The sequence below is a fragment of the Chrysochloris asiatica genome, unplaced genomic scaffold (genome assembly GCF_000296735.1).
Source record: "Chrysochloris asiatica unplaced genomic scaffold, ChrAsi1.0 scaffold00445, whole genome shotgun sequence".
In the NCBI taxonomy this organism is placed as follows: domain Eukaryota; kingdom Metazoa; phylum Chordata; class Mammalia; order Afrosoricida; family Chrysochloridae; genus Chrysochloris; species Chrysochloris asiatica.
The window spans coordinates 166,348-177,025 of record NW_006408963.1 but is presented as its reverse complement, the minus strand read 5'-3'; positions in this window follow the sequence as shown (position 1 = coordinate 177,025).

Sequence of the window (10,678 nt, the reverse complement as noted above, 5' to 3'; positions counted from 1 at the left end):
ACGTCTTCCCACCATCCCCCACAGCATCATGAACCCACAACCGCTCCCATTCACACATGCACTCACATAGGCTTGTGCTCCCCACAGCCACTCTCTGACACAAACACCACACCACTGACATACAGCCTTCCCACATTTACACTCACACGCTCCCTTCCGATTGTGCAGCCATAGGATCTTATTAGCGGTTACTTAAAAAAACACAGTATTGTTTAAAAGTCTTTTTCTTATCACTCCTCTCTTAAGTTTTCAAGCGTGCCAACGTGATTTATGCCCACTTCTGCAATATGTGACCACTAACTGTGTACAGTTTTGCTGTTTCTTTCCTTTTTCCTTCATAAGGGTGATGAGATTTTGACACTAGATCTGTCTTTTCAAAGACCAAAACCCCCCAGGAATTGGATTTATCTTCTCTCCCTTTTCTTTTCCCTGCTTCGTTAACTTCAGATTTTTTTCTTTTTTCATTCTATCCGCTTATTTCTTTTTCTTTCTTTTGCTCCTTTATCACATTTCTTAAGTTGAACAGTAGCTTTCCTCGTTGTCTGCCTTTTGGGGTATTGAAGGCACCCACTCTAAGGCTTCGATGACCCCCTCAGCATAGATTTTACAGTGTCCCGTACTGTTAATCGTCAACATCCCTCTTCTTGTTGCTCTAGTGTTTTCTAGTTGCTATCAAGTTTCCTTTGACTCATGAGAAGGGAAGGCTGCCGGGTCCCATGGCATCATCATGACTGCTGGTGGTTTGAGGCCATTGTTGTAGCCACTGAAGATTCTGAGGGCCTTCCAACCCAGGGGGCTCATCCTCCAGCACTCTACTGGACACTAAGGTTCTCATGGGCTGATGTTCAGAAGAAGATCACCAGGACTTTCTTCCTGGTCTTAGTCCGGAAGCTTTGATGAAATCTGTTCACCAGCACAGGTGACCCTGCTGGTATCTGAAATAGTGGATACTATATCATAACAGCCACATACACACACAGTACTGTTGATTTATAGATAGTGATTTCGTTTTCGTATTCGCCTGTGATCTAATGATTGCATAGTAGGGCTCATCTTCATTTTTGGGTAGTTAAGATTTTGTGCCATCCTCTATAATTCGTCTCTAATTGTACTGCATCATAATCTGAAGATGAGTTGTATAAAATATCTTTGCAAATGAAGATTGTTTGGAGGCCAACTATATAAATAACTTTTGAAAATATTCCACAGACGGAAAAAAGAAACATTATTTACCCCTTAAGTGGTGTGGGGTTTTCGATTGTCGTTGTCCGTTGAGTGCCCTGAGGCATTTCTGACTCATAACGACCTCATGCATAACAAAAGGAAACATTGCCTGGTTCCACATCATTCCCCCACCATTCCATTGTTGGAGCCGATGTGTCAATCCACCTGTTTTTTTCTCTGACTGTCTGCTTTACCAAGCGTGGTGTCCTTCTCCAGGGTCTGGTCCTTCCCGATATGTCCAGAGTACAAGAGACCAAGTCTCACCACCCTAGCTTCTAAGGAGCATTGTGGCTGTACTTCATCCAAAATAGACTTGTGACTTCTTCCGACAGCCTTCACCAACACCATCATTTCCATGCATCCTTCTCTGGCCTTCTTGGCTGCTGCTCCCAGGGGCAGTGATTGCGGATCCAAGTAAAATGAAATCAACGACCACTTCAATGTTTTCTCCATTTAGGATGATGTCACTTATAGGTTGAATTGTAACAAGTGGACTTTTCTAGAGCTCTCTAAAACCTAGCGCAATATATTATCTAGTCTGTTCAGTTTGCCCCTGATTTTCAGTTGCTCCATCTGTCCAACTCTATGACCTTATAAAAATCTCCATTGTTGTTGTCAGCTGCCATTGAGTCGGTTCTGATTCACAGCAGAAGAAAACACAGCTGGGGCCTGCGCCATTCTCACAATTGTTGTTACATTTCAGCCCATTGTTGCGGGGTGGGGGGGGGGCGGGGGTCTTCCTTTTCTTTTGCTGACCCTCCACTTTACCAAACATGATGTCCTTCTCCAAGGACTGGTCCCAACGTGCAATCTCCCACTAGGCTTGCAGTTATCAGCACACGTTTAGCTGAAGTCCCCTGCTTATGGCTTGATTGGATCACAGTGTGTTCTCTGGACTTGTTCGCAGAAAGTCTGCTTAGCCACGCTGTCAACACCGGCTGGCATTGACCTGCAGTTTTCGGCGGCCAAGCCCACCACTGTTTCCTCCATCTCCGCCTTCTTCTTTCCCGAGGTCTCTGCTCTGTCTCAGGTGTTGTTTGGTCAGATTCTTATTTCAGGGAGCTTTTCTTCGATTACATAAGATTTCCTGAATTCCTGCTTTCCAGAGTTGGGCAGAGAAGCGGGATTGCGCTGAATCCTTTTCTGTTTGGAAACTTCTGAGCTGTTGTTCCCTTTAGTGTAAGAGTTCTGGAATTTTCCCCCAGGAAACTCTCAAGTATGTTCAGAGCTTTGTGAACCCTTCAATTCCTAGATGAGGGCTGTTTTCATGGAAGGGTTTAACACCCAGCTCCCACCCCAAGACTGCTCCCCACAAAGCCTGAGACAGGTGGTTAATGCTAAGCAGATGCAAAGGTGGAAAGAACTTGCCCTGGGCCCTAGTCTGGCCGATTTGACCTGTCACAGTCTTGCTCCCAGTTCAACTCAGCTCGCTTGGTAGGCAGGCAGCCCTTGGCAGCGGGTGTGGGGTGTGTGTGTGTTGGCAAACAGGTGAATGCATCTCAGAGCCAGGCAGCGAGATTCTCATGGAGGGGGCAGAGATGGAGCCCAGGCCTTCCAGTAAACACTCCAGGGCCAAAACGCTGACCGGAGACTGACTGAGCCTTTCCGAAAGTCTGTGGACTTCTAGTGTGGCACTGTAGGATCAGCACTGGGCAGCAAATCACAAGGATGGCAGTTCAAACCCACCAGTTGCTCCTTGGAAACTCCATACAGGGTCGCTATGAGTTGGAACCGACTTGACGGCACTTGATAACAACATAGACTTCTCGAAGATTCCCAGTGTGGTGCTGTAGAATAAGCACTAGACAACAAGGGCTTTCTAGATGTTTATATATTATTTTATTTTGATAGTTGTTGTTGAGAACATACACATACCATTTCGTGTCATTAACTGCGTTTTTCAAGTTATGCAACTATTCTTCCGCCCTGTTAGCATGGGGATTCCCAACTAAGTGGTTCACCGCAAGGTCAGTACTTTGAATATAACAGTCCCAGTCGATCATGAGGTACAACGCTGTCTGTGTCCTGACTATTAATGGATGTTTACAGATGTTTCTGCTCATTTTGAGTTGTACCTCATCAGTAAATGAAGATCTGGGAAAATTTATTCCATTCTCGTCACCACAGTCAACTCTACTTTAAGGAGGCAGCTGAGGGGCACAGTATTCGTAATGCTTCAATACTTAATATTCATAAGGTTTTCAGAAATAGTCCGCCTCTCCTTCTTCCTAGTCTGTCTTCGTCTGGAAGCTCAGCTAGAATCTATGCACCATGGATTACCAGCTAGTATTCAAAATACTGGTAGCATAGCTTCCAGAAGCACAGTAACGCGCAAGCTACCACAGTGCAACCAACTGACAGATGAGACTAGTTAAATTAGACTATGGTTTTAAGAAGATTCAGGAGATGCTTTTGGTTTCAGGACTAAAGGTTAGTTTTGGGGGTTCATCCGTCCTCCACGGCTCCAGAACATCGGAACTCCATAAGAATGTGAACATTTGGGCTGCATTCCCCTCCATAGGGTTCCCTTAATGGGAGAAGATTGCCAGACCTGTCTTCCACAGCACCACTAAGTGGGTTCAAACCACCAACCTTTACATTTGCAGATGAGCACAAAACACTTGTGCCCTCTAGGGAGAGCAGGGCCCAACGTTCAGACCATCTCTGCCACCCCCTTACTTGGAACTTTGGGGTAATTTCTAGGCTTGGGTGCAAGTCTCCCAGCAGTACACTACTCAGGATCACCATGTCTAAGCTGGCAGCTGCCTCTTCAGCCTTCAGCCTCCTCATACGTCCACCCCCTTCTCTCCTAAGAAAGAGACTCTTCTCTTGGGGTCATCTCCTGGATTGGCCCTCCTCCTCTCTTTGGATGTCCCCGAGCCCTGAAGCTTCCTTCTCCACACTCCACTCCCTTTCCCAGAGTGCTCAGCTAGGACCAGACTCAGCAGCCAAACTATCGAATCTCCTCTTCCCAAGCCCGTTCCTTCTCCTGAGAACCCCTACAAGACCTCCATGCCAGCCGCCCCCCAGTCTAAGAATTTAACAAATAGCACCCCCTTATGAAAGCAGTCCCCTCAATGAGGCTAACCCATTTCCCCACCTTGGGGAGACAGGGAGCACAGACTTAGGCTTCCCACTTTGTTCCCGGTCCATGAATGAACCTGGACTCATCTTGCCACTGTGGACCCCGGCCTAAGTGTTGCCCAGTCCTGGAACGCCCTGGAGCTCACACCCTGATTTCAGAACCCTGTCTTCCAGAACTGTGGAAGAATCCATTCTGTTGTTGTAAGCCCCCCAATGTGTGGTCCTTCCTTCCATAAGTCCCAGGGGCATGAGTAGATTATCCCAGGTCCCTGCTCAATGTCCCCTCCTTCCCAAGACACTACCATCCTTCCTCAAGTCCTCTGCTCACTTCTGACTTGTCACCCACATGAAGAAGGCCACTTCTGGAGGGTGGGCTTTGGTCTGAGCAGCGGAGCGGTCTCCAGTGGGGAAGGAAGCTGTGACTTCCATCAGCTGCACAGAAACAACATGGTGGGGCTCAGGATTCCAGGAGTGCAACCAGCTGAGAACTTAGACACACAGCTGTTACTGTTGTTGTTGAGTGTTATCGAGTTGGTTTCGACGAATAACAATCCGGCATAGGGTTTCTGAGGAGTGGTTGGTGGGTTTGAACTGCTGACCTTGTGGTTTACAGTCCAAATGCTTATCCTACAGAGACTTTCCAAGTTCGAAAAGTGGTATTTAGCATACGTTTTATTTTTTTCTTTAGTAAAATCCTTTTCAGAAACATAAATAAATCTACCTTACTGTGGTTTCGCTTTGTTATTTTTTTCTCTATTCCCCCCCCCTTTTTTTTTCTGGGGGGAGGGCATACACAAAAACACTCAGGAATATATAGTCACTTAAACAATCAAACGGCACATTCTGCAAGCCTACCTCCTGGCCACAAGCACACAGCCTTTCTCTTTCCATGAGTCTAGAGTCCTCAGATGCTCTCTCTCTCCATGTCCTCATCTCTGCCTCCATCTCTGGTGTCACTGATTCTCTGGATAGGGTTCCACATTCTGCTCGTGCTCTTCTCTCTTGATTGTCCTAGGGTCCTCTCTTCTTGGACTGTAAGATTAACTATTTCCTCCACTATGTGATAAAGCTTCTACCTTTACAGTTGTGACAGTCACAATTAGTCATGGCAACACACCTTAATGTGGTTTTATCATTGGATATGATAAACTCCAAGAATCAAATATAGACAATGTTTCCCCCAAACTGCTGGGGAAACCAGAAAGGCTCCCTCTGCCTGGTTTGGTGCTCAGTCTGACATTGCCCTGCCCAGCTGTGAGACTCTTGACAATTACTTACTGTCTCCGTGTCATAAGCTCAGCAATGGGAGGGTGTGCCTACAGAACTCAACAGAGCTGATGGTGAGGGGCCGGGAACGCATGGCGTGTGGGCGCCCAGCTCATCACACCTGCGTGGAAAACCCAGCTTTACCACTTACCTGCTGAGCTGCTTTTAGACAAGTCATCCATTACTTACACTTTGCTTGGCCATGGCAAATGGATGTTAAAACGACATGCTTTAGAATGAACTGACTCTTTCTTCTCTTTGCTGTCCTTTAACCCATTTTTCCCAAGAAAGTACCATACCACAGTGGGCCTCATGAAGACAAAGACAGGCATTAGTTTTAACCAGATCTGGCTTGCTAGACATGTATAATAAAGTGAGATGAGACCCAAAACTAACCCTAGAATTAAAAAAAAAACAAAAACATAAAAACTTTATTCAAGGAACAAAAGTTTCCCAGAAAGATGTCATCTGATTAGCTCAGACTAAATTAAATAGTGAGAAGTCCAATGACTATATGTCAGAATTTGAGACTCCACCCCAATGCACATTTCATGACGATTTCCAACATTTTCTACAGCATATTCATAGTTTCCCTCATTTACTTCCTGATCTGTGTATGTAACTAAGCTGCCTCGCTGCAGTCAGGGAGCTTGTTTTGGCGACGTGAATCCCAGTGTTTGCTCTCCCCCGTGCCGACGCAGATCTGGCCTGCAGAGAAATGTATATTCAGCGTCAGCACCTACATTGAGCAACACTGGATGTCCACCCCAACAAGTCGCCTTTCCAGTCTTCTCTGGAAACACATTTTTTTGTTGTTTTTCAGAGCAGTAATGTGACGCTGCTATGGCACTGTAGGATAAGCACTGGGCCTCAAAGTCAGTTTGAACTGCAAGGTCGATGGTTAAAACTCACCAGCCATTCCTTGGAAACACTATACAGGGTCTCTATGAGTCAGACCAACTTGACAGCACTTAACAACAGTAACAACAAATGTGCCCAGCCTCAGGCAACAAAATGTGACAGTCTGGCCCCTACTTGTCCAGACATTCTTTTTTTTTTTAAGGTTTTTATTGTGGATTGAGTGTGAAAGTTTACAGGGCAGATCATCAGCCTTACATTCAACAAATCATACACCTTGATTCTTTACAATGATTATGATCCCCTCCATGAACCATCAGTCAACAGTATTTCCTCTCTATTAACTCAAGCTTTTTTAAAAAACAAAACAAAACACTCAGGCATATACAATAATTTATATCTCCAAAGGGAACACCCCTCTCCAGGACCCCATCTCTGCCTCCGTCTCTGGCGCTGCTGCTTCTTTGGACAAGGTCCCGCACTCCGCTTGTGCTCGTCTCCCTTGATGGTCCTAGGGTCCTCTGTTTCTGGACTGTAAGATTAACCACTCCCCTGTTTTTGTTACAAAACTTCTACCTACCTTTTACAATTGTGACAGTCGCAATTAGTCATGATAACAATTATTCACTATTGAGTCATACGAATCTTATCACCATCTCTTTTCACCAGACCCATATAGACAAGATGAAAACTATTCAGTGGAGCCTCTATCTTTCCCCCTCCCCACACACCCTTAAACTAAACTCCCCCTTGAAACCTTGTAAGCCAGCCACTTTGTGCCTTAATCACCCCCTCATTTTAGCTAGCCAATGTCTAAGGTGCCAGTCCCTATCTACCTTGTGTACAGAGGGGACAGTACTGATACTTAATATGAAGACTCCTTCCCTCTCTGTATGTAGAGTAACTACCTCCATGAGTTCATCACATTGTAGCAACTTACCCTCATTTCCTTTATCATATATACATAGATCTGTATATTATAATCCTTTAGTTGAGTTCTGATTATCAAGCCATGGAGGCTAGGTCAAATGGGCATTGTCTGCAAGTTTGGGTGTTCTTGTGCATCTGCTCTTCCCCAGACATTCCTTTTTTTTTTTTAATGTTTTATTATGTATTGAGTGATAGTTTACATGGGGGAACATTAGTCTTACATTTATTCTATCATACACCGTTTCATTGCCTTAGTTACCATCCCGTCCATGCATCATCCCCCAACGAAAGGGTATACCTTGCATGCCGCCCCCCCCCCGCCCACGGTCCTCAGCACACAGCCCCTTTCCCTCTCCGGGTCTCAACTCCCCAGGCACTCCATCTCTTCACATCATCCTCTTTGTCTTCATCTCAGGCCTCACTGCTTCTCTGGGTGGGGTCCCGCTCTCCGCTCTTTTCCGTTGATGGTCCCAGGGCCCTCCACTCCTAGACTGAAAGGTTAGTCACTCCCTTCCTTGCTATAAAATATCTGCCTTTACATTTCCAGTCCTCACAATCAGTCCTGATAACAATTTTCACCATTGCATCACATGAGACCCATCTGCATTTCTTTTCATCAGCCCTTCCTAGACAAGTTGGGTACCATTCACTGGAGACTCTACTATCCTCCCTGCCCTCTGGATCTAGGTTCCCTCTTGAAAGCTTGTAAGCCAGTCATTTCTTACCTTTGCATCCCTCCCCCCATTTTGGGTAGCCAATGTTCAAGTTGCCCATCCCTTTCCACTCTTTGTGTGAAGGGGGTGTTCCCTAGACATTCTTGCAGATAAGAGTGACCACATGATCCTCTTCTGGACACGGAGACTGTCTTAGGCTGGGTTTTTATTTTTTTAAAAGCAAAACCAGTGAAACACATAAATATAAAGAAGTTTTTTATCTTACAATTGTAGAGTCCTAGTCCCAATCAGAAAAGAGAGACGTCCCTCCTGCATGTCTATTATATCTGGAACAGGCTACATCCCCAAGGAGGCATCCCTTTAGTTGACTGGTTGTTCATAGCTACTCAGTAGAGTTAACTATGCCTGTATTACGACTCATCATCATGGGAATAAGCACATCCCAACTGCTAACCCTCTGGAAATTCTGGCCTAGTCAAGTTGACACATAAGTCTAACCATTGTAGCGACTAAGTAGAAGGTGGTCGGGAAAGTGTCTGCGAAAGCTGTTACTTTCTTGATGAAAGAGAACAGATGCAGCTGTCTCAGCCCCTTCTACCTTTCCTCAAATGCATATGTGATGGCTGGAGTGTCAGCAGCCATTTTGTGGTCCCGAGGCAAAGTTAAAATAATCATAGTTGGGTCCTGACAATGCTCTGCTCCTGAATCAATGCCAACAAGCTGTCTCTGGATTTCTTACAAGAGAAAATCCATTTTGTAAGGATTGAATCCACTCTAGTTAGGTTTTCTATTCCTTGCAGCCATTTTCCTAATGCATATACTATTGAAAGAATGTTGGTTTTCCCATGCAGGTGTTGTTGTCGTTAGGTGCTGTTGAGTTGGTTATGACTCACAGTAACCCCATGTACAGCACAACAAAACCCATTGTCTGGTCCTGCATCCTCCTCACAATTGTTGCTGTGTTTGCGCCATTCCATCGCATTCCCCTGTGACTGGACTCGGCTGCTCTGCCCTCTCTCCTCTGCCTGCCTAACTGTCTCTCCCTAGCTTTCCCTCCTTTCCCATTGTTCCCTCGAAACTTAGTTAGAATGCGGAAGGAAAGAACATTATATATTAGTAGAGAAAGCATGTTCATTGGAATAAAACCAGATTATCAATTGGATTCTGACTTCCTTGCTGTTATTTGATCTGTTTTTTTTCTCTTTGACAGAAAAAGGACTGTGTGTGTGTTTTTAATCTTAGAATTAATGAAACTTTTCAGAGCCATCACTGTGGGACACACAGCTCTTTTATATTTATGGTCAGAGTGATTGTCAAACTAGAGCACCTTTGAAATGAACACACGGAGGCCAGACGTAGGTCTCGTTGCTCCTCATACCCCTGTGTGTGTCTGTGAAACAAATGAATGGTTACCTGAAGGTTCAGGGTTGAGAAAGATGGCTGGAACAGCCACCTCAAAATCAACACTTCACACTGAGATAGATCAATCTGACAATACACATGCAAGAGCCGGACACTGAAAACGACAAACAAGAAACTAAAGATGATCCCCCAAGATGGAGATGGATTGAAAGAATCAATATTGCTAAGAATTATCTGAATTCTGTTTCCCCAAAAGTATGTGTCAACTTACCTAGGCTATGATTGTTAGTGCTTTGACAGTTACGAACAAACGTCGCAATGCTCTCCCTGGCCTCCTACCCCCATGATCTGATCTGATCTAATCTGATCTGATCTGATCTGAATAGCTTCAATTGTATGGGGATTAGGGTGGAATGCAGCATCCCGACTCAGGTCACAGCCCTGAGGGGACTTCCCTTGGGGTGTGGCCTGCATCACCCAGTTATCACCAAGAAAGGGCTGGGAGCACTAAAAATATTCTACCCCCAGGGGAAGAATGATGTCAAAACACATAGCATCTCCAGAGAACCTAGAACCACAGATGTGGAAAGGAGACACAGACCTTACCCCAGAGCTGACAGAACAAGACTTCCCCTTGAGCTTTTACTCTGAATTTTCACTTCTAGCCTCCCAAACTGTAAGAACCAATTTCTGACCGTCCAAACTGGTGGTAGTTCTGTTATCGAAGCACTACATAACTAATGCATTCTGTAACCTTATTTATAGATTCAATGTATTCCCAATCAAGCTTCCAGCAGACTTTATGGTTTACATTGGCAGACTGATCTTAAAATTTATATGGAATTTCAAGGGATCCTGAAATAGCCAGAACAATCTTGAAAAAGAACAAAGCTGGAAGACTCGCATTACTTCATTTTAATACTTTTTATAAAACTATGGAAACCAAGAGAGTATAACACTGGCATTGAGACAAACCGGTCCATAGAGAGGCCACTTGATGCTTACCAAAGGTGCCATCAATTGTCCGTTATCCTGTTGTTTTGTGATGCTGGAAGCTATGCCACCAGTATTGAAAATACCACCAGGCTACATCCATGGTGGACAGGTTTCAGCTGAGCTTCTAGACTCAGACAGATGGGGGAAGAAGGAAGAGGTGACCACTTCTGAATAATTAGCCACTAAAACCTTATGAACAGCAGTGGAACGTTGTTTGATACAGTACCTGAAGATGAGCCCCTCAGGTTGGAAGACACGTTAAATACGGCTTGGTAAGAGCTGCC